Below are 20437 nucleotides of genomic sequence, written 5' to 3' on the forward strand. Positions count from 1 at the left end.
ACTTTCTACAATGAAAATATTTTTATAATCAGGTAAAAAAATTATTGTTAAAATTAGTCATGTGTGATTCTTACAAAGAAATGGTTTCCTTTCTTGCTCTTTGTCCTGTCCTACTATCCACCCTGCAAAAAACAGCCTGGATTTCACCAGTTTTCCTGACTTCATCTGGGTTCTTTTCCTGCTTAATTCAAGTAGAAACAGTCCTAGAGGAAATTAGACTGTAAAAACCAAATGTTTCATAAATTCATGCTTAACGAAGGCAAGTAGGACCATAAGTGGCCAAAAGAATTTAGTGATGAAAATGAGCCACTAAATGAATTATTTATTTTGGTCTTTAATGTTAAATATATATATAAATAAATATATTTTATATATATATATTAGCAAGTTCTGCATTTCTCAACTACATTTTGAAGCAGAAATGATGGCATTTCACTCATTTATTCACTCAGCCATTGTCTTAGTCCATTTGGGCTGATAGAACAGAATACACAGACTGGGTAATTTATAAACAATAGAGATTTATTTCTCACTATTTTGGAGGCTGGGAAGTCCAAGATCAGGGTGCCAGCAGAGTCTGTGTCTGATGTGAGTCTGCTTCCTGATTCACAGACAGAAGTCTTTTCACTGTACCCTTACCTGGTGAAAGGAGTAAGGGAGTTCTCTGGGGTCTCTTTTATAAGGGTACTAATCCTATTCACAAGAGCTCCACCATCATAATCCATCGCCTCCCAAAGGCCACATCTCCAAAATACCATCAAATTGATTAGGCTTCAACATATGAATCTGGGGGCGGGGGGGTGCACAAACGTTCAGTCCATAGCAGTCATCAAACACTGTGCACTTCTTACGTGTCCACATGGCACCAGGCCTGGAACACAAAGTAGGCAAGTCTAGTCCTTCCCTCAAAGCCCTCACAGGCTGCTGAATTCACAGCTGCATTGCTGGTGGTTTCCAGGGCAGCCATCTCTTCCTCATCCATCCTTTTTTTCAGCCCCAGCAGTTCTTTTTCTATGTCAGCCTTCCATTAAAGTGTCATTGGAATAAAAGTTTTCTTAAATAGAACATTTGGAACTCTCTGCTCTATTCTTACTTAATCAATTAGATGCTCTGGAGTTGAGTGGCATCCACTCACAGTTTTAAATGAACTCATGGGTAAAACTATTAGCCAAAATGCTCCCGCTACCCCCATATAATGTGTTGTAATTGTATGTCATCTATATCTGCTCTGAAAATTTCCTGTCAACCTTCCCCACCCTTTAGCACACTGAATTCCCTAAGTGGGTTTGGATTCTTAACCTTTGCTGGTAGAGTATAACAAAATCCCTGTCAGGGGCTGGGGGACTGTTTTTCTTTAGGCCACTTGACTATAATCAAGCGGTCTAAGTTTTTTCCAAATTCAGGTCTAGTCAGCCTTCATAAGAACTATTGGGGAATTTGTTTAAAATGGAGAGTCAGGTCCCACCTCCAGAAGATCTGATTCCACAAGAGTGAAGTGGGATTCTATGTTTACAACAAACCAGCCAGGTGTCTTCTAGTTTGACAAACACTCTTAGGAAACAAAACTTCTAAACTTGGCAAAGGAGGCTCAGAATGTTTAAGCTCACAAGAGACCTTGGGCATCTGTCATAGCACATTTTCATTATTTAGTTGTTTATATCTCTTTCACTCACTATACCTGAAGTCCCTTTTGGAAAAGTAACTTGCTGTAATTTCTGTACCTACAGGTTCAGTGCAGTTCCACTGTGTCTGATAAATGTTTGGTATTAAATTAATTAATTAAACAAAGGACAACAATGATTCATCAAATTCTGATCCCACTGGATTAGAAGGGTTTTTTCCCATCAATAGATTATTAATAATAAACTTGTTATTAGAGCTCATATGCTTTTTCTCCTGTAAGATTAAATTAAGCTAAACAATTAGGAATAGCTTTTTTTTTTAATTTCTTATGGTGCTTTTGGGTTTTCAGAGTGCTTCATGAGGTAAACAGGATAAGAATAGTTATCCAGCTGTTTTAGTTGAGGACCCAGGCCAAAAAGGGACAAAATGACTAGCAAGTACTCACAATTTTTAGTATTTGAACAGCCAAGGATTCAGTGTGTTGTAATGAAAAAAGCATACTCATTATTGCTGGGCTTGAATTGGAGTCTTGCCATTTACTAGCTGTGTGATCTTGAGCAAGTTATTTAAATTTTCTGAGGCTTCATTTTTGTGCATGTACTCTGTATGCAAGGACAGAAAGCAGGCCTGTGTGAAGGATTAAATGAGTGGAGGAGAGTGTGTGGCCCATTGCAGGAGCTGAGCACACGTGTTCCTTCCTTCCTGACATACTCTTCACAGCAAGGAATTGTCTTGATCAATGTTGTATCTTCAGTACACAGTACAGTATCTGGCAGTAGTATGTGCTCAACAGGTATTTATTGAATTGATTAATTGACGAATGTAATCCTAGGATTAAAAAAACCCACTAACATCTTTTCCTTTTACTTATCAAATGTTATCAATCTATGAAAGTATAATATTACCATCATCCCTCTCCCAATCACAAACACCAGATGGCCTACATACTAATGACAAGCCATATTCAGTCACAACCCAGAGAAAGTCATCTAGAGACTATGAATTAGGAAACCAAAAGGGAATTTCCATTTAAATGTAAAACTACACATACATGTTTCTCTATATAATAAAACTCATACATCAGTAACTCTTTATTCTGAAATTTTTCTAGCAAGCAAATGATGGTAAAGATAAATTAATCATGTGTGTGAATTTAATCTGTATAAAACATTCCTACCTATTGTGATTACCTTAATTTTTATACTTGCAACCCAAAAATACAATTTAAAGGGATACTATAAGTTTACCCAACCCTATTTTTTTCCACAGGATTTGAAAGTCCTCATATGTGAATTCTCTTAATAAGATTCTTTTTAAGGATCATCACTCTCTTGGATGGGAAGAGACCTCATGAGAAGAATGAAGAGAACACAGACTTGAAGTCAGAAAGTTCTGCTACTTACTCGTCAAGTGACCCTGCATAATACACTCGCTGGGCCTCAGTTTCCTAATCTATACAATGGAAATATAAACATCAACATCATGACGTTGTTATGAGGGTCCGAAAAGGCAATGCACATGAAGTGCCTATGAAACATAGCAGGCACTCAATGAACCATTCCCTCCTGCCACTGCCAAAATGCTACAAAAGGATTCAGTAGCTCCAATTAAAGGTACTACATGTAGATATTTTCATAATTAATCATTGTGACATCAAACTAGCACTTTTTTTTTTTTTGGTCTAGTTGGTTCCAAGACCTTTCTTTTGTTCCTCTAGAGCAGTTCTGAGCTTACAGCAGTCCTGAGATTCACAAATGTTGTGAAGGCTCCAACATTTCAGAGAGGATAAGGGCTGTGTCAACCTGCAAAAGTTTTCTCTTTCCTGCGAATGTTCTCCAGATTTTCCCAAAGGACTTCCCTGAGCTACCTTGAGCTATGCCCCGCCCCCATGACCCGGCTTTCTAAGTGTAAAGCCTGCCCTATCTGCTGCCCTTTATATCCCAGGATGGTAGAACAACAATTATTTATTTCTCTGTATCTTCCATTGGATTGTAAACTCCATGAGGTCAGGACTGTGTCTTACTCACTATTTAAGGTTTAATCTCAAATGTCAATTTTCTAACTGCAGTGTTTTCACAGAATTTTCTGCTAGATGGGTTCTCTTAAAATCAGTTTTTAGGTTTTTTTTTTTTCTTTTCAAGGTCTGACATATTAACCATGTAGGTAGAAGAGGCATAGATGTGTTTTATTTATGCCTCAACAGGTCCTGGCACAGAATAACAGAATAAAATAAAAGTGAATCCTCTAAATCTTAACACCAGGAGGGAAACCGAGAGGACATATGACAGAGGGCATCACCGTGGTCCCCTGAGCTTCATTTTCTGTGCGACCAGCATGAAAGCCCCACGATTCACTGCTCACCTTCTAAATTCCCCTTCTGGTCCAAGCTAATCACCCGAGGCTGTCTCTCTACTCCTCCACCCAGTCTGCTCCCCTTTGTGTTTCAGAAATGTTGAATTTCTTGTAAACAGCCCTAAACAGTCATGCTCACTTCACCACGAATATGCCCATGTGCCCCTTTTCACAGCATATTTTAATTGCCTGGGTTTTTTCTCTGTAGAGAACATTGGATTGTAAGCTCTGTGAGGACAGGAACTGTGCCTGGTGTACTGTAGGTTCTCAATTAATATTTGTTAACTGAATGACTTCCTTCTGGCAAGATTTTCAGAAACACTTGACTAAAGAGTAAACAGAAAACAAATGGGAAAGAATCTTAAAACACAAGAAAACACAGCCAGAAAAATACAGATTTGCAATTCTAGTTTGGTCTCTAGAAGCTGGGGCCTTATCCCACCCACTTTAGATGGGGCATACCACCCTGTCTTAGCCCAGGCAGCAAAAGTCCACAAGACTCTTTTTCATAGAGAGAGACCCACTTTCACCACACCCAGTCCTCCACACAGCTCAGGCCCTGTCTCCTCCCTAACATGCCTCGCTGCCATCTCCAGGTAGTCCTGTCACCCCCATGTCAGACTGTCCTGCAGGGAAGCCCACCACCCCAGCACAGTGCAGGATCTCCCGCAGGCCCAGCAGTATGGGGGACACACAGCAACCCAAGAAGGAAGCACAGACCTTAACAGAGGGATGAATCCTTCCCAGGCCTGTAACCCATCTTCTATCTGTGACCAGCTCATGTTAGGGAAAGAAAGGCTCAAATTCACCTCCATAGGCAAAAATACCTATAGGATCCTAAGAAAGCAGTCAGCCTTGAGTTCACTGCAAATCTGGGAAACTTGTGGTTTTTTGTTTTTGGCTTTTTTTTTTTTTTTTTTGGTCGAAAAAGACTCCGTGCTAACCCCTGCCCAGAGGCTGCTGGGGCCTGGAAATACGCTTGTGAATTCTCCGCGTCTAGGCCGGCGCCTGGGGGGTTCCCTGCCATCCGGCCAATTGCAGAGGTCTCCCCGAGGGCTAGGCCGGCCCCGACTGAACGACCTGTGGCCAGACTTCGGCCAGCACACAGAAAGCAGAGCCCACTGCGCTGCCTGGGCTGGGAATGTCGCTGGGTCGCTCAGGCCAGGCCCAGCGTAGCTGCTCAGAGCTCTTGGGCTCCTGCGACCCTCCCTGAGCGCTTCCGCTCACCCGCGAGACCCTCAGGGACAGAGAGTTCCTTCCTGCCCCTCATCCCTTCCCCGCCAGACTTGCCTGTGCCACGGAACTCTCGAGAAGCGGTTTCCCCTGCGCGCCCCTCGCTCAGGCCGAGCTTGGAAGCGCCTCCGACTTCGCGGCGGCGCCAGAGCCCGCGTGGGCTGCCCTCGCCGCCGCTCCTCGGTGGCCCCAGCTCTGCGCGCGATGCCGTTCCCGCTGCCCCGCGCCCCTCGGTGCGAGGCCCGGCCGGGACACTAGTGGTCCTGGGAGCCGTGGCCAATCTGCCCCCTGGACGTCCAAACCAGAGAGCCCTGGGGTTATTCCGGGACGCGGGGGTGGTGAAGGACGGTGGTTCGCTTCATGTCTCCATTTGCAACAATAATGACATGTCCTGGTCGCACTGATGCCAAGACCCCACGGAGGGCAAGCGAATAGAGACTCCGCCGGCCCTTCAGGCGCGGCGTCCAGTTTGCGCGAAGTACAGAAATCCCCAACGTCTGCGCTCTGGGAAGGATTTTAAGGGGGAGCCGGGCTGAGCCCCAGACAGCAGCTCTGGGCCGGACTTGAAATATATTTTTTCCAGATCTGAACCGGATCCACGTATCTGAACTTACTGTGACCTCGGCTCTGCGCGAGCGGGAACCCAGTGCGGGACTCAGGATTCACACTCACACCCCGGATTTGCAGACCACTGGAGGGGAGCGTGCGGAGGTATCTGTATAGGTTCAGGCAGGGGGGCTTTTTCTAGAACGAGATAAATAGATCTCAAAAGAGTAAAGTACTCGTCCCGAAGCCACGGCCGCGCCACTAAGTCTCTCCGCGGACCACCCCCCGCCAAGAGCTCTTGTCTAAAGAGGAGACTTTGGTGCCCCGAGTTTTCCTCAGGCGCGGCGCGTTAAACTTGGGTGCGTTTGCGACGCACGCACTGTGCCCACGCGCTTACCTCCGCGGGAGCCACCGACTGATTAGGTGCCCCTGTTCGCCGGCTCTGCTGGCGGGGCAGCCCCGCTCCAGGAGGCTGAGACCTGTGGCAGACGCCAAGGTCACCCGCCGTGACCAGCCTCGTCATTTAGAAGGATAAAAGGGCAAAGGGGCTACTCGGAACACTTTTTTAATACTTAACAATTTAGGGCAGGAGCCTGTAAGCGGAGACGAACGTGCGGGAATTCTCTGCTGTTTAAAGAGCAGTGCAAAGTTGCCAGGAAATTCACTGCGACGTGACTGTTTACTCCCGGCGAATGGGCCCCAAAGAAAATATGCTCAGACCAGGTGACCGGGTGGGATCCGCAAGGGAGCTCCGGAGACACTCTTCTCTAGCGAGTCTGCGACTGGGGAGCAGGGAGCGGGCAGGTGGGGTTTCTCCACTCCTGAGTGCTACAACCTCCTTATTTTCTCAATTTATTTTTTAAAATAAAAAAAAAAGATCATAGCTCTCAAAACTGCATAGCCGAACAGCGTCCAGATAAATTTGCACTATGAAAAATATGAGGTCGAGATAGATCAATGTGTGGGTGAAGGCTTGCTCTAGCAGAAACGCGAGAAGTGAGCAGGAGCCCACAATTTTCGTTTTTACTGTATAAATTGGTAAACGAAATCAAATGATAAGTTACGTACTACAGCCACTGAAAAGTTTGAAATAATTTAATATGTTACGGATTTGTATGTATGTAATCACCATACCTTTTATTTTGTCTAGCTGTTTCCATTAAGTTTTAATAAGCTATTAAAGTTCCCTGGATAAATTTTGTGTGTGTGTGTGTGTGTGTGTGTTTTTTTGAGTGGAGATTACATGAACCAGAAGCGAAGTTTGAGCATAATGGGAAGTCTGTATCTCCTGCCAAAATTTCCAAGGATGGGGAGAGAAGAAAAGGAGACTAAATACTCATTGAATACCTACTATGTGCAGACATCCTGCTAGGGCTGGCTTTATAAATTTTATTTCCTATTAATAATTGTTTATCAATAAGGGCTCTTTTTAAAAAGGCTAAACTCTTTTTCTTCTGTATCCGGATCACAAATGGACAGCTTCCATAGTTTTATTTTATTCGCAAGAATTTCGGTTTTATTACTTCCTTCTTCGAAGTGACATAATTGCCAAAGTTAATGGAGAAATCCATGTTTAATGATATTAAAGTCTGTTTGGTTTAACTGATTACATCGTTTAGTGTTAATCCCGTGGGGGTCGGTGGGGAGTGAAGTTGAGTCAGCACACACTGAATTTCTCCTAACTCTTTAGGTCCCCATAAAAATAAAGAAGGTGGAGAAGTAACTTGTAACTAGGAGGAAAGCACTGTCACTGAAATCTATGTGGAGGGGAAAAAAACATGCAAAGCAAAATTTTTTAGTCCCTGTGGATCAAAGGAACAGAAAACATAACCCGTTTTGTGAGGACTATGCAAACATTGTGGCTTATACTGGCCATTGACAGAGACTGAGACTAGACTCTACATATGTTACAATGGATACGATGGAATCATTGAGTATCCCGAGCTTCAAAAGAAAAAAAAAAAAAGAGAAAGGACTCGACAACCAATGAAGTAGAAAGGAGGGGAGGAGAATACACCCAGGAGCTTGAGCAGGCAGGTAAATCATCAAAAATGCAGTTCCTGCAACTAATGAAAAAACCAATCTCACTGTAGTCCAGGGGAAATGGTTCTCTGACGCAAGGCTGATGGTGAGTCTATTTGTCGTGTTTCTTTTCCGGACTATCAAAAAAGTTATTTCGAGATTCAGCCAAATGTTTTGACTGGGAGACCAAAAACGGGACAAGGCGTTTCCTGCCTTAACGTCCGGGCCGGCTGCGGGGCCCAGCGCCGAGCGCGCCCCGAGTCGCGCTCTTCCCGCCCGGGGCTGCGCTGAAAGGACGCTCCCCGCCGCCCCGGGAGAAGCAAGCCCACGGTCAGCCGGCGGGGGCTGCTCGGTTTCCACGTGGGCCTGAACTTCAGCCTTCCTCTGGAGGAACGCTTCTCTAGTTCTGTTCTGGAAGACGGAATGGGAAGCAGCTCTTCGAGAACTGTCAAGATTCCCAGTCGCTGGACAAACCTGGAAACTCTGGGAAGTTCTGTATTGAGCTTCCCTCGTTCCCTGAGTCCTTTTCTATCTTCTTTACCAGGGCTACAGGGCTGTTTGCGGAGGGGGGTGCTCTTTTAGATGATTTTTTCCACGTAGACTGGAGAAGCGCCGCCGCCGGCTCCGAAGGCGACTTGCCGACCTCAGCTCTCTGGGCTCGCGCGGCGCACCGCCCGCCCCTCGGCGCCCGCCCTGCCCCGCTCGCGGAGAGAGCCCGAGGAGGGAGTATCTTCTCCGCGAGCCAGAGCTCGGTGCCAGGGCGCTCTCCTGACATAACCCTGTGCAAGGGGGCCAAGACGTGCACTGAACAGTGCTTGACTCCCCTGCTGCCGGCCCCGTCCCCCCACTACTGCCGGCAACTGCCTTGGAACCAGTCCCCAACAGCAGAAACCCTCGCCTCACACCTCCCCTCGGTCCCGGCTTTCCTGGCCCTTTCCGGGATCCGACACCCCACCGCGCTTTCCCCGCGCCTCAGGGTCGAACACTGGCACCACTCCTCACGCCCATTCCGCCGCGCCATTTTAACCCCTTAAGACGTTTCCGCTGCGGAGGGGGCGGGAAACAGAGAGGAGCCATCCTCCCCACCTCACCCCACCCCGCCTGGGTCCTCGCCTAAAGCGGCTTGGAGGGGATTATGAAACAACCCGGTGGTGGGCGGGAGTGGGAGACACGCTGCCTCCGGACTCTCCAAACTTTGGCAAAGTCTGAGGAACACTTGTGTTCCCCCAATACAGTTTTCTTCGCCTCGCGGCGAGCGCCGGGCGTCCGAGTTTCTTGGCACTAACTGCGAAGAGCCTCTCCCTCTCCCCAGCCCCTTTAAGGACATCTGATCTTCAGTCTCCAACTTTCTCCTCTAGTCTAAGAGCTCCGTCAGCCGCGGAGAGCGACCCCAGGCGAGACCGGGAAAGGAGAACGCTGGCGTGGGGTTAACCCAAACCAGGGCGCCCAGAGATTGGCTGAGGCCCTGCAGGTCGAGGCCCCGCGCGCTCTTTGCAGTGGGGAGCCCCCAGGGACCAGCGCGGGGCATGTTGCCGCGCCTGAAACAGGCGTTCCCTTTTCCAGATCATATTCCCCATAAAATCTAAAGCCAGATGCATCGCTTGGGCAAGTTCCCATTTCACCGCGAAAAGCATGATTTTTTTCCAAACTGGACTCCAAGTCGAGGTTTCTTGTGCGGGTTCCAGTGGCCCGTGCAAGGTTGGGCTTTCGATGGCTTAAGGGATTGCCCAGGCAGGTAACGTTTTAGATACTGAGTGAAGTCTGAACCCAGCCCAGACAAAGCATCATTTCCGAATGTAGAGATTTAAAAAAAAAAAAAGTAGGGTTAGAAATAAAGACAGCTACCGGCTTTCAAAGCTGTGTGTGTACTTTTTAAGTGTGGTGGAGGAGAAAACACCAACTTCATAATTTTAGGTGCCCAGTTTAGCAAGATAACTTGATGGAATCTCTGTTTAACAAAAGTAAGTTACTAGGGGGGAAACTCGCAAGAAAGTGAGAACAGTGGCCACATATGAAACCAAAGGGCAAGCATGGTGAAAGGCAAAATAGCCTGTTGAGTCAAAAATAGCTTTTGCTAAGTTTTTTCTTTTTAAGAAATAGAAGACTCTTTCCAAAAGTAATAGCCTAGGGTCTATTTCACCTGCAGGTCTCCTCTCACGATTGTTTATAGAAATTTGGGTGGAGCGGGTCGTGTTTTTTTACAGTTAGAAATGTCTGGTATTTGCAGTTGTGGTGAAAAGGGGAGGAATAAAAACGAGCAAAGCTAGTCTGGGATTGACTACTGCCTGTTACCGGCAAAACATTAGCAGGAAACCAAGACTGCCTTCCAAGGTTTGCCAACGAGAACTCAATTTTGCATCTTTTAAGTTATAGCTGTTTTTTCTTTCAGTCCTTTTGGTGAACTGAATAACCAGCGATGCAGAATCTAAAGAACACAATTCCAAGTAGCATTATTTAAAGAGCGAAAGGGCGCGGTGCGAAAGTGACCCCGCACAGCTAGAGGTGTAACAGCCATGGGCTGCAACGTGCATAGGTTCCTGTGAGAGAAAGCACAGACCCAAACTACAAACACAAAAAAACTACACATTTTACTCATTTAGGATGAAATGATTTTTTAACACTTGCCAAAACCCTCAGATACTGCTACAACACAGGTGCCATTAAATAGAAGAAAGTTAGATGTTTATTAGGGCAAGGTGGGGCTTTTTGGGCGTTGGCTACACAAGCGTACTGGAGACAAGGCGAGCGTTTCTCAGGCCGATCTCCCAGTGTTGGTTCACTGCAGGGGAGAGTGGGGGAAAGAGGACACCTTTTAGGTGATCAGATTTTGACTGGCTGTCACCCCTGAGGGGTGGTTGTGGGGGTTACCTTCACCATGTAAAGGCATTCTTATCCTTCTCTTAAGTGAAAAAGTCTGCGGCCGCTACAGCCGCCCACACGGGCCGCGCCTAGTCGAAATCTTTGCAGGCCGCCTTTGTCCCCGCAGTGACTACCACGCTGCGGGAGGGCGGGCGCGAAGGATGTCACCAAAGTTTCCCGAAGTCTTTATACAGCGTAGAACTCTGGTTTTTGTGAGGAAGCGGGCTGCTTATCCCACCTCAGCGGAGCATCTCACCTCAGCGGAGCAACAATGCCGTGGGCCTCCAGTCCTCCGCGGCCTCTGCGCGCCCTCGCTGTGCTCCAGCTCGCCGAGGCCTCTCCCCTGGATCAGCCGCCGGGGGCCAACGCTTGCCCCCGCGCCACACTCCTTTGCCTCCGCGTCCCCTCCGCACGGTACCAATCTGTCTCGAATTTCAACTCAAGACCCAGGCCAAATCTTCCCTTCAGGACTGTTATATTCTCACACAGGGTCGCTTTTCCCAGGGGGAAGAGGAGCGACGGAGCTCACGGCAGCTCCCGGGGTCCCTGCGGGGACCACCCGCCACCCGTTTTCCGCGCAGCCCCCGCGCCCACCCTCGCCTCCGGACCCCAGACCTTGGCCTCCCACGGCCGCGCTCAGGGAAGCCGCGGCGACTGATGCGCCCCGGGTGCTTTCGTTTTGCTTTCGCTCCCTTCTCTCCGCAGCTGGGAAGACTATGGAAGAACAAAGTTGGGGAGGGGGGACCGCTGGTGAAAAAAGCGCGTGTCCAAAGTCGTGGGGACACCGCGGTTCGGCCTTAAGCGGGGAGGTGGGAGGGAAAGGCTCAGGCTGAGGCCTGGCACCCCTGTCCCCTGCAGGGGCGGGATGAACCAAGAGACCCTGGCTTCTTTTCGTCATGCAAAGAAACGTGATTTGCAGATACTGATGCAACAAAATTGGCGCCTAAACGAATTCGCCTTCTTAGGTGGACTGTGTCTTTCAAATATAGACGAGTAAGCAGGGCAGAAAGGCAGGAAGAGGGGCAGCCGGGGCCTTTCACTAAATTGGATGGAAACCAAGAGAGAAGGCGCGAGAGCGGGAAGAATAAGATCCGGTTCCCGCACCAGGCTCTGAGCACCATCAGGTGTGAGGGGACCAATGCTCACTCCTATTTGCTGCTGGTCCACTCAGCTTCGCGCTTGGGAAACCCAGAAATCACTGCACAGGCTGGCTTTACTTCATCTCTCCTCTCTGTTTATGGCGAGCGAAGCACACACATCCTAAATTGATGAACCATGGCTTAAGGTCTCCCCGCTTTGGGGGTAAAAAAGGGGACCCAAACCTGGAAACGTTTCTCCAATACTGCTGCTGCCCCGTGTGGCCTGTGCGAAAGCGCTCCTAGGTCTGCACGAGCCCAGTACCCGGCCAGGTAGCGCGCTTCGGGGCAACGGCCCGCGCAGAGTCCAGCCCCCCTCCTTCGGCCTGCACTTAAGCACGAACAAGAGTGAGTGCAAGGGAACAGTCACTCCAAATTCCTTAGAAAATAGCATGACTCTTGCAGACTGTTTACCACACTGCCCAGCTGCCGGGAAAGGTCCGACGTGTTTCCTGCACTCGTCCCAGCTCAGCCCCAGCTTTCCTCCACCCGTGATCTGAAGGGCTAAATTATTTTATTCCAACTCTGTAAAGTTAAACTGCAATCTAAATAAATCACTTAGGGAAATGACCGGAAGCTGCGAAGGTTAAATTACACTCAAACCAGCTACTTGCACTTGGTTTTGTTATAAGGCCTTCCTCTCCTATTTACCGCCCTCCTTGTTTACTTCGAGCTCAGGAACAGAAGCTTTAGGCCGGCAGGGAGCTCAGTTTCATTTCGGGGCATATGGCGGGGCCTATCATTTCGTCATCAGGTTTTAAAGTAAAAGTTCGAAAGGTTTTGTGACAAATCTAACTTCCAGTAACTCCTCAAAAACTGTATTACCCCACTGCGGCTCAGGTCTGCAAACGCCTTGGTCCCCAGATGTCCGGGAAGCGGTAAGTGAGCTCGCGCAACGCCCCGCTGCACCTGCGGAGGAGGGAGAGCGTCTCCGCGCGTCTCGGAACAGCCGCACCATACTTCCCGCGCTCCGCGGGCTAGCCTGAGAGCGGCCGCCAGCCACCCCCGCGTCCCTCAGTCCCCTGCGCTCAGCCAATCGTGCGGGGGCCAGGGGTACTGGCATCTCAACGCCTTGGGAAGCGGCCGCCCAAGGGACAAGTCAGGCCCCTGGTTCCGAGGCGAGGCCCGAACGCGCACACACTCCGCGACCAGGGCGGTGGCGCTCCCGAAGCCGGGAAGCGGGAGGAGGGCGGAAGCGCAGAAGGCTTGCGAGCACACCCACCAGCCGCGGACCCCGCCGGGTGGCTAGGGCGCGAGTGTCCACACTGTGCACGACGCCTGGGCCGCGGCCGTAGCCCGCGAGCTGGGTGCACAGCTGAGCGAGGCAGCCGCCGCCGCCACGGAGCCTGGCGGGCGGCGCGGAGCCCCGGGGAGCTGGTTTTCCCGGGCGGGCACGTGACGGGGTTGGCAGCGCTCGGGCCGGGCTGGGAGGAGGGGGAAGCGGCGAGCTGGAGGCCGGGGGCGGGCAGGCGGCTGGCGCGCTGTGTACTTAGGTCGTGTGCTGGGGCTTTTCTCTCCCAGGAGCCGGCGGGGGGAGGGGAGGAGGAGGGGCCACCGATCCGCCTTCTCCTTTTCGCAATGTTGACGCAATCTATAAATAGTGGAACAAAAGGACCAACTTCCTCGGAGCTTTGCTGAAACTGCACAAAAAATCGAGCTGGGGGGTTCCCTGGTCCCTTGCAGTGGGGCGGGGAGCGCGGCGCCGGGGGAGGGGGCGGGCGCGGCAGCGCGGGCCCCGCCGAGGGGGGACACCTAGCTGAGGCACAGCTGCTGCCGCCGTGCTGCTTCGCGCGAACCCAAGGCTCCGGTCCCTGCGCGGGCTCGGGAGCTCGCCCCGAACGGGGGTCTTCCTCCTCCGCCGTTGACAGGTCAGTCCACACCGCCCCTTTATACACTGGGTTTTCTTTTCCCTCCCCCAAGCCTCTACTTTTAGAAGGGAATTGAGGGGAAAAAATAGAACCAGGCGCAGCAGTGACAGCCACCCAATCTGGAACCCCAGCAGTGCACAGTAGGGTGACCGAGGGGGCTCAAGAGACGGTCCGCGCCTGGCCCCTCGTGCGGCCACTGGCCGCGCCGCAGCCCAAGACGAAGCCAGGCAGGACTAGCGTGCGCCGCCCAGGCGGCTGGGAGAGCGGAGGCGGGAGCGCCGCGGGGGCGCGGGCAGCCGAGCAGGCGGTCGACGGCGGGCTACCGGCTGCCGCTCCCGCCTGGGGGCCGACTCCCAGCGGAGACGTGCCAGGACCAGGAGGCTATTGAGTGCAACTCGCCCCCCCGCGAGCTCGGACCTGGCGTCTCCGCCTCGTCCTGTAGCGGCTGTGGGAGGGCTGAGCGGAGAAGCGCTGTCGCCGCACGCCACCGCGCACCCTGGCTCCGTTGCCCACGCACCCAGCGCGCCGGGAATGGTGAGCTAGGTGAGGCCAGGAGACACGCTCTCCTCCAGGAGCCCGGACCTGAGAGCGAGCGCCCGCCGCGCCGCCGTGGCGGTTACACAGGGCGCGGGGGAGGGGGCGGAGCTGGCGCTGTTGACAGCCGTGTTGGAGCGGGGAGGGCGAAAGTTGGGGAGAAGGGGCTGGGGGAGGGAGCGCGCGCGCGCGCGGGATTCGGCGGGGAGTGGTGGGGGTTGGGGTCACGTGACGGGTAGACGCCCCCGCTACAGGCTGACAGTAGGGTGACGTCACCATCCCCTGACTGCAGGGGGTGGCACTTCCGTTCCCTCCCCCATTTCTGCTCCCCCAGCCCCCAAGCTGGCGGCTGCAGCCATTTCGAAGTGTAGGAGGGGAGACAGGGGTTTTCCTTACGACCCTAGCCCCTAGGTGCTTCTCTAGCCTCCGAGAGTCCCAGGCCAGGGACAAGAGCGGGAGCCGCCGCTGCCTCTCGAGACGCGCCCCATTGTGTGAGCGGGCGGTGCTGGGCGGAGGCTGGTGCCGGCCCCCTACGGCTCCCAGCTCCGGAGGGGGCGGGGACGGCCCCTGAGCGGTCAAGGCCAAGTCCGGCCGCGTCCCAAGAGCGCCATCCTCGCGCCCGAGGTCCGACGCTCAACTCCTGGTTGGAAAAAGGCAGCCTTGCCCTCGTTCCCTGGACGCCGGGTGGTTGGAGACCCGCTCAGCGGCGGGGGCCTACAATCCAGCCTCGCGGGTGTGTGACAGGAGTTTGCCACTGCTCTGGGGGACGCAATTCCAGCAGTCGTTATAAGCTATTTGGGGAAACTCGGGGTTTTGGTGACTCAGCGCGGTGAGCGCTATTTATAAGTTGATGCGTTACTAGCAGGGAAATACACTTCGCTCAGATCTGTCCGCCCAAAGAGGGCAAAGAGCTCGGTTTGGAGGCAACAATTAAAAGACAACTTTTTTGAAAGAGGAAAAGGTTGACTGTTACAGCCTGTGCTGTAAGACACAGCAGGTCTTATGAGCAGGCTTAGAACATGGTTTATCATCAAAAAGATGAACCGATGAAACATCTTCCAGGGTAGATGGAGAATTTTAGGGATACATCTTGATGATAGACAGTCTTTTTTTTTTTTTTGGTGATGTCAAGTGACCCAAAGAGAAATAATTCAGATAAATGAGCCAGCAGTCCTAGTAGATGGCAGAATATCAGAACTGTTGTTTATTAATTGCAGGATTTGTTAAACAGAACACCATGTGGTGGCTGGGTGTAAAAAAAAAAAAGAAAACTGGATGATACTGAAAATTCTTACAGGATATTCTGTAACAGGAAGATGTGTTGTATTTATCATCAAAACTCTGCTGGCAACTATAAATTACACATTTACCACCCAATCTCTCCCTCCCAAGAAAGCATTACGAAAACGTATAGTACAGCCTAGAGTTCTTCTGCTGTGTATTAGTGCTGCACAGTTATCAGCCACTGCTTGTTTTACAGGTTTTACTTTATGGTTTTCTTTTCTTTTCTCCCAATCCTAGTTTGGAAATCCAGGAGGTAGATGCTAAAAGAAAGAGCAATTGCTAGGCTGGCTTAGGGAGGCAAGAGTTCACACCTAGCTTGTCCAGCCTGCACAGCTTTCTATAGGTTGCATGGCCACCTGAGGTACTTCTTAAAAGAAAGAAGGCTGTTTCCTGGAAGGGCAAAAGTTAGGCCAGCTAAGAGGAAAGGAAAGGGCTTCCCAAGCTGAGCCAGTAAAGCAGCATGTACAAGCCTGTAGTGAAGAACTATAGTGAGGTAAGTATGGATGGGATGTGACCGGAGCAAAAAGAAGGGAGAGAAAGGAGGCTGGACGGTTGGCCAGGTCACACAGGACTTTGTAGTCCATGCTGGGGAGTTTAGACCTTAGCCTGAGACGTACACATTTTTAGTCTTTGGGGGGACATACACCCTTCTAAGAGCAGAAAAGTGCATCTTTAGACCTCTACTACAATTTTACATACGATTTCAAAGTGTTTACTCTGCTTTGTGAGTAAATGACTATTGGGCCTCAGGATTAAAACCTATAGGAAGGGGAGAACCATGAAAGGATTGTTTCTAATGGAAAATGCATGGTCAGGTGTGAGAAGATTACCGGTCTTTGAAAAGACTACACCAGTTGGGGTTGTGGAGATTGAAGGATGGAATGTCAAACAGCCTGTGATCTAAGTAAGACTAGACTAGGATTACTGCTGTGTACCTAGTGGCGGTGGGGATAGAGAGAAGGATTTAAGAAAAGTAATTTAAAAGAGTAGGTGGAATGAGAAAGAGATTGGCTGTGTGGGGCCAGGGCAAGGGATTTAGACCCAGATTTCTGGTCTGGGGTGTGGACTGGGAGGAAGCATGGGCTTCAGGTTCAGGAGGAGAAACTGTGTTTTGCTTCCTTGATAAGGAATGAAAACATGTGGCTGGTTTGGTCCCCATATACGACTGAAAAGGCTATGCACCCTTTCAGTGAAAAAGTACCATCCTAAAGATTGAATTCAGAAGGGAGATGAGGGCAGGAGAGGATTAAATCTTGCTTTCCCCTCTTTAAAACAAAACAAAAAACAAAACAAAACTAAACTAAACAAAAACCAGGGATACCTAGGGAAGAAGGAAAGGAGAGATGGTGGGAATCAAGCTTTCTTTTTTCCCCTGCTCAACTATTAAGCCTTCAAGGAAAAGGACTTTGGCTAAAATGGGACCCCCTGATGATGTTTTTTTTATTCCTAATAGCAATTCCAAATCAGTTAGTTGTCCACAATTAGTACTAGGACGTGCTAAGATCTCAGTCTGGCTAGGAAAACGAGGAAAAGTGGAGGGAAAGGGTTTTCTTTTGCTTCCTCCTTCTCCTTCTTAGTTGTTACAGCTAGCTAACCTGAGCTAGATATTTACTGAAAGCAGGGACTCAAGCACAAAACCATGTTTAGTGGTTTAAAACAATAATGTTACTTGATAATGAATATGCAATTTGGGTGGGGCTTTGCAGGGACAGCTTGTTTCTAATCCACTGGGAGTCAGCTGGGACAGCTCATAGGCTAGAGACTTGCATCACCTGAAGGCGTGTTCACTTGCATCACCTGAAGGTGTGTTCACTTGCATGTCTCCTAATCCGTATTGATGAACGGCTGGGACCTTAGCTGGGCTGTCAACAAGAACACCTGCACGTGGCCTCTCCTTACGGTCTGGGCTTCCTCACAATAGGGCTGCTAGGTTCTAAGGATCCCAAGACTTGACAGCCAGGTGAAGCTGTATCACTCTTTATGACCTAATCTTAGAAGACTGGAGATGCCTATCCATCATATTCTATTAGTTAGAGGCAAATCAATAATGCCATATAATGGGATTTTAAAATTGTAGAATAGATAAACAAGATTATACTGTAAAGCACAGGGAAATTTACACAAGATCTTGTGGTAGCTCACAGAGAAAAAAATGTGACAATATATATATGTTTATGTATAACTGAAAAATTGTGCTCTACACTGGAATTTAACACAACATTGTAAAATGATTATAAATCAATAAAAAATGTTAAAAAATAATAATGCCATATAGATTCTAGAAAGGGAATTAGATTCCACCTTTTAATGGGAACAGTGTCAAAGAATTTGCAGTGTGTTTAAAATCATCACTCATATTAACTTCAGCTAAATAGACTTATAAACAGTATGTCTACATGAAAAATGTTTAAGCATAAGAAACCAAATAAATATCCTCTTTTTGACATAGAATGGAATATAAAAACCCAAGCATTTCATTGTTACAGCAAAGCTAATCATGAGCCAATCTGAGTGGCAGTCTTATAATCTTCCCCACTTCTCCTTCGTGACCATTCCCTCCCCTTCAAGTCAAGCCTCCTGTACACAGACACCTCTCTCTCCCAAGCTAGGTAGGACCCCCCACAGTGGCTGTACCTCCAAGGAGGTGATCAGGTCCTAAAAGTTTTTTTCATCTCCCCCTTGAATTGTCCCTGGCTTTGGACCTTACTAGATCACTGGCAAGGCCATCAGTGAATGTCCTTACTTCTTAAAGTTAAAAATCAAAATGCTATGGAGATTATTCTAGTAAGTAATTTTATAATACATCCATGTTATATAATTAAGACAAAATAACATTTCTAAAAAAAGGGCTGTATGTTTTTAGATGTCAGGATCTTGACTGTACTTAGGCTTATTTATTCATAGAACTCAGTAATTCTAAAGTGATGGTTGGGATTTTAAGAATTTGCATGTTTCCTTGAGGTGATAGTACACTTGATTATTACAATATAAAACTTGAATGACTCTTCTCTCACTTTTATAATGCATATTGCTTTATTTTTGTTTAAAACCAGTACCCATTGTTATTTGTTGGTAAAGGGGCTCAAAAGTTATCTTTTGAAGGAACTGAAAATACTACCTTTCTTTGTGCAATCAAGATTAAATAATCTTTTCTTATAACTTAGTATCTTTTAAAATTCTCCCAAAGCTGATATAATTTATATATCTTTCATGTTCTCTTAGAAAGACTTCCTTTACGATTCAGATAGAAGTGATGCTTGGGCTATTTTAAGAATTCATACTCTCCTAAAGGCTATGTAATACCTATATACATTTTAGCAATTTTGCATAATTATTTACAGTTATACTGAGTCAAAAATCACACTGTGAATTCATGCTATAGAGTACAGGTTTTAAAATAAATACATCTAGGTAATGAGCAAATGTACATTTATGAACCCTTTGGGGGTGTGTGTGTTTCTTAATGATTTTTGAAGTAGCAAGTTAAATTCAAGTATATCTTTTAAAATTAAAGTTTTAAAGTTCCTTATACAGCAGTGATTAAAAAAAAAAAACTTGACAAAGGGTTCACGCTAAACTAACAGACTTTGTTATCAGGCCCAAACTGTTTCTAATTCTCAGTGACTTCATAGCTACCATGGAGGCAGCCCAAAGGAGCTTAAGTAAACACTTTTAAATTACGTAATGCAGTTCCGAAGGAGGAACAACCCCAGCCAAACTGTGCCATATAGTTTTACAGATGCTATTTCTCTGTAGGCCAGAATGGTTATTACCCTATCTATAGAATGACTTCATAGCAAAGATAACAGGAAAGAAAGTTGGAAGTGGGCCAGTCTGTTTCTCTGCCTCTTAAATGATGGCAGGGTTGAGGAAATTATTTCAAAGTAGTTATCTAGTGAATGTTTCTCTTAACCTTATAAACTAAGCATTTTGAAGCATTTTGGAAAGTGCTATAGTGAAAATGGCACATTTAAGCAATAAATTCAATATGATTTTGATCAATAAATTCAATAAATAGGACATTGCTAGCTGATAGTAATCATGCTCTGTCTACTACTGCATTAAGAATTGAATACAGTCTTACTTTTTATTAAGTAACATAATCTGGATCCTTCTTTGTTATTTTTCTTCACCTTTCTATATGTTCAAAATATAATTTATTTTAAAAGAAATATTGCCAAAGTCAATAAAAAAATACATTTCTTCAACATTGGGCAAGGATCTATGTTAAGCATGATGGAGAAGTCCTTGAAATAGTAGTTATTGATATGAATGTATGAGCAAAAACACAACTTTATCAAACTAAATTACAGAAAAAGTCACTTCATCAGATTGACAGAGATTGAAAATAAGTGCTAATAACTCATGTTGCTAAGAATGCAATGAAATTTACAAACTCATCTATTACTGTATTACCTTTCTGGAGTCTTAAATATGTCCAAATCTCTGATATAGTAGTTCCACTTCCAGGAACCAATCCTAAAAAAATAATCAACTATTAAGTCAGAGATTTATATATGGTCATTACAGCATCTATAGAGAAGAAATAATCTAAATATTCACCAGTATAGGAGTGATTAAATAAACCATAGTACATCAATCTAATGGAATTTTTGCAACCACTAAGAATATTTAATGCCACAGAGAAATACTAATATTTAATTTAATGTGCAGATAAATCTTTCAGGTTATTAAACTATTTCTTATTGATTTATATGTAAAGGAAAAGGGTAAGGGGGAATGTACCCAAGTATGTTATGTAATTATGGTAATTTTTACCTTTTTCATATTTTCTAAAAAGAGCTCATACTATTTTAACCATCCAGAAAATAATCATTAAAAGATTCCTTCCAAATATATAAATAGAAATATATTTATATTCTTACAACACTAAGATATTTAATAGAGTAACACAACATACTAGTTACTTTTTATATGCATCTTTTTGCATACTTAACAATAATATCTGCCAGTGAATAA

At 47.3% G+C, this 20437-nt stretch overlaps 2 long non-coding RNA genes across 4 annotated transcripts in view; one reads left to right on the forward strand and one right to left on the reverse strand.

Moving 5' to 3' along the window:
• LOC107034146 (uncharacterized) overlaps window positions 1–20437 on the reverse strand; it is an 85583-nt gene that overhangs the window by 37885 nt on the left and 27261 nt on the right. For all 3 annotated transcript variants that reach the window (XR_012079980.1, XR_012079979.1, XR_012079981.1), the window contains one exon: window positions 19874–19936. This is a non-coding gene — a long non-coding RNA (uncharacterized lncRNA). The remainder of the gene's footprint in view (window positions 1–19873; window positions 19937–20437) is intronic.
• The window catches only part of LOC107034144 (uncharacterized), a 95464-nt gene continuing 88963 nt past the window's right edge, over window positions 13937–20437 (forward strand). Inside the window, exon 1 of the long non-coding RNA XR_012079976.1 lies at window positions 13937–14182. This is a non-coding gene — a long non-coding RNA (uncharacterized lncRNA). The remainder of the gene's footprint in view (window positions 14183–20437) is intronic.

This window comes from Vicugna pacos, chromosome 14 (genome assembly GCF_048564905.1).
Source record: "Vicugna pacos chromosome 14, VicPac4, whole genome shotgun sequence".
NCBI lineage: Eukaryota > Metazoa > Chordata > Mammalia > Artiodactyla > Camelidae > Vicugna > Vicugna pacos.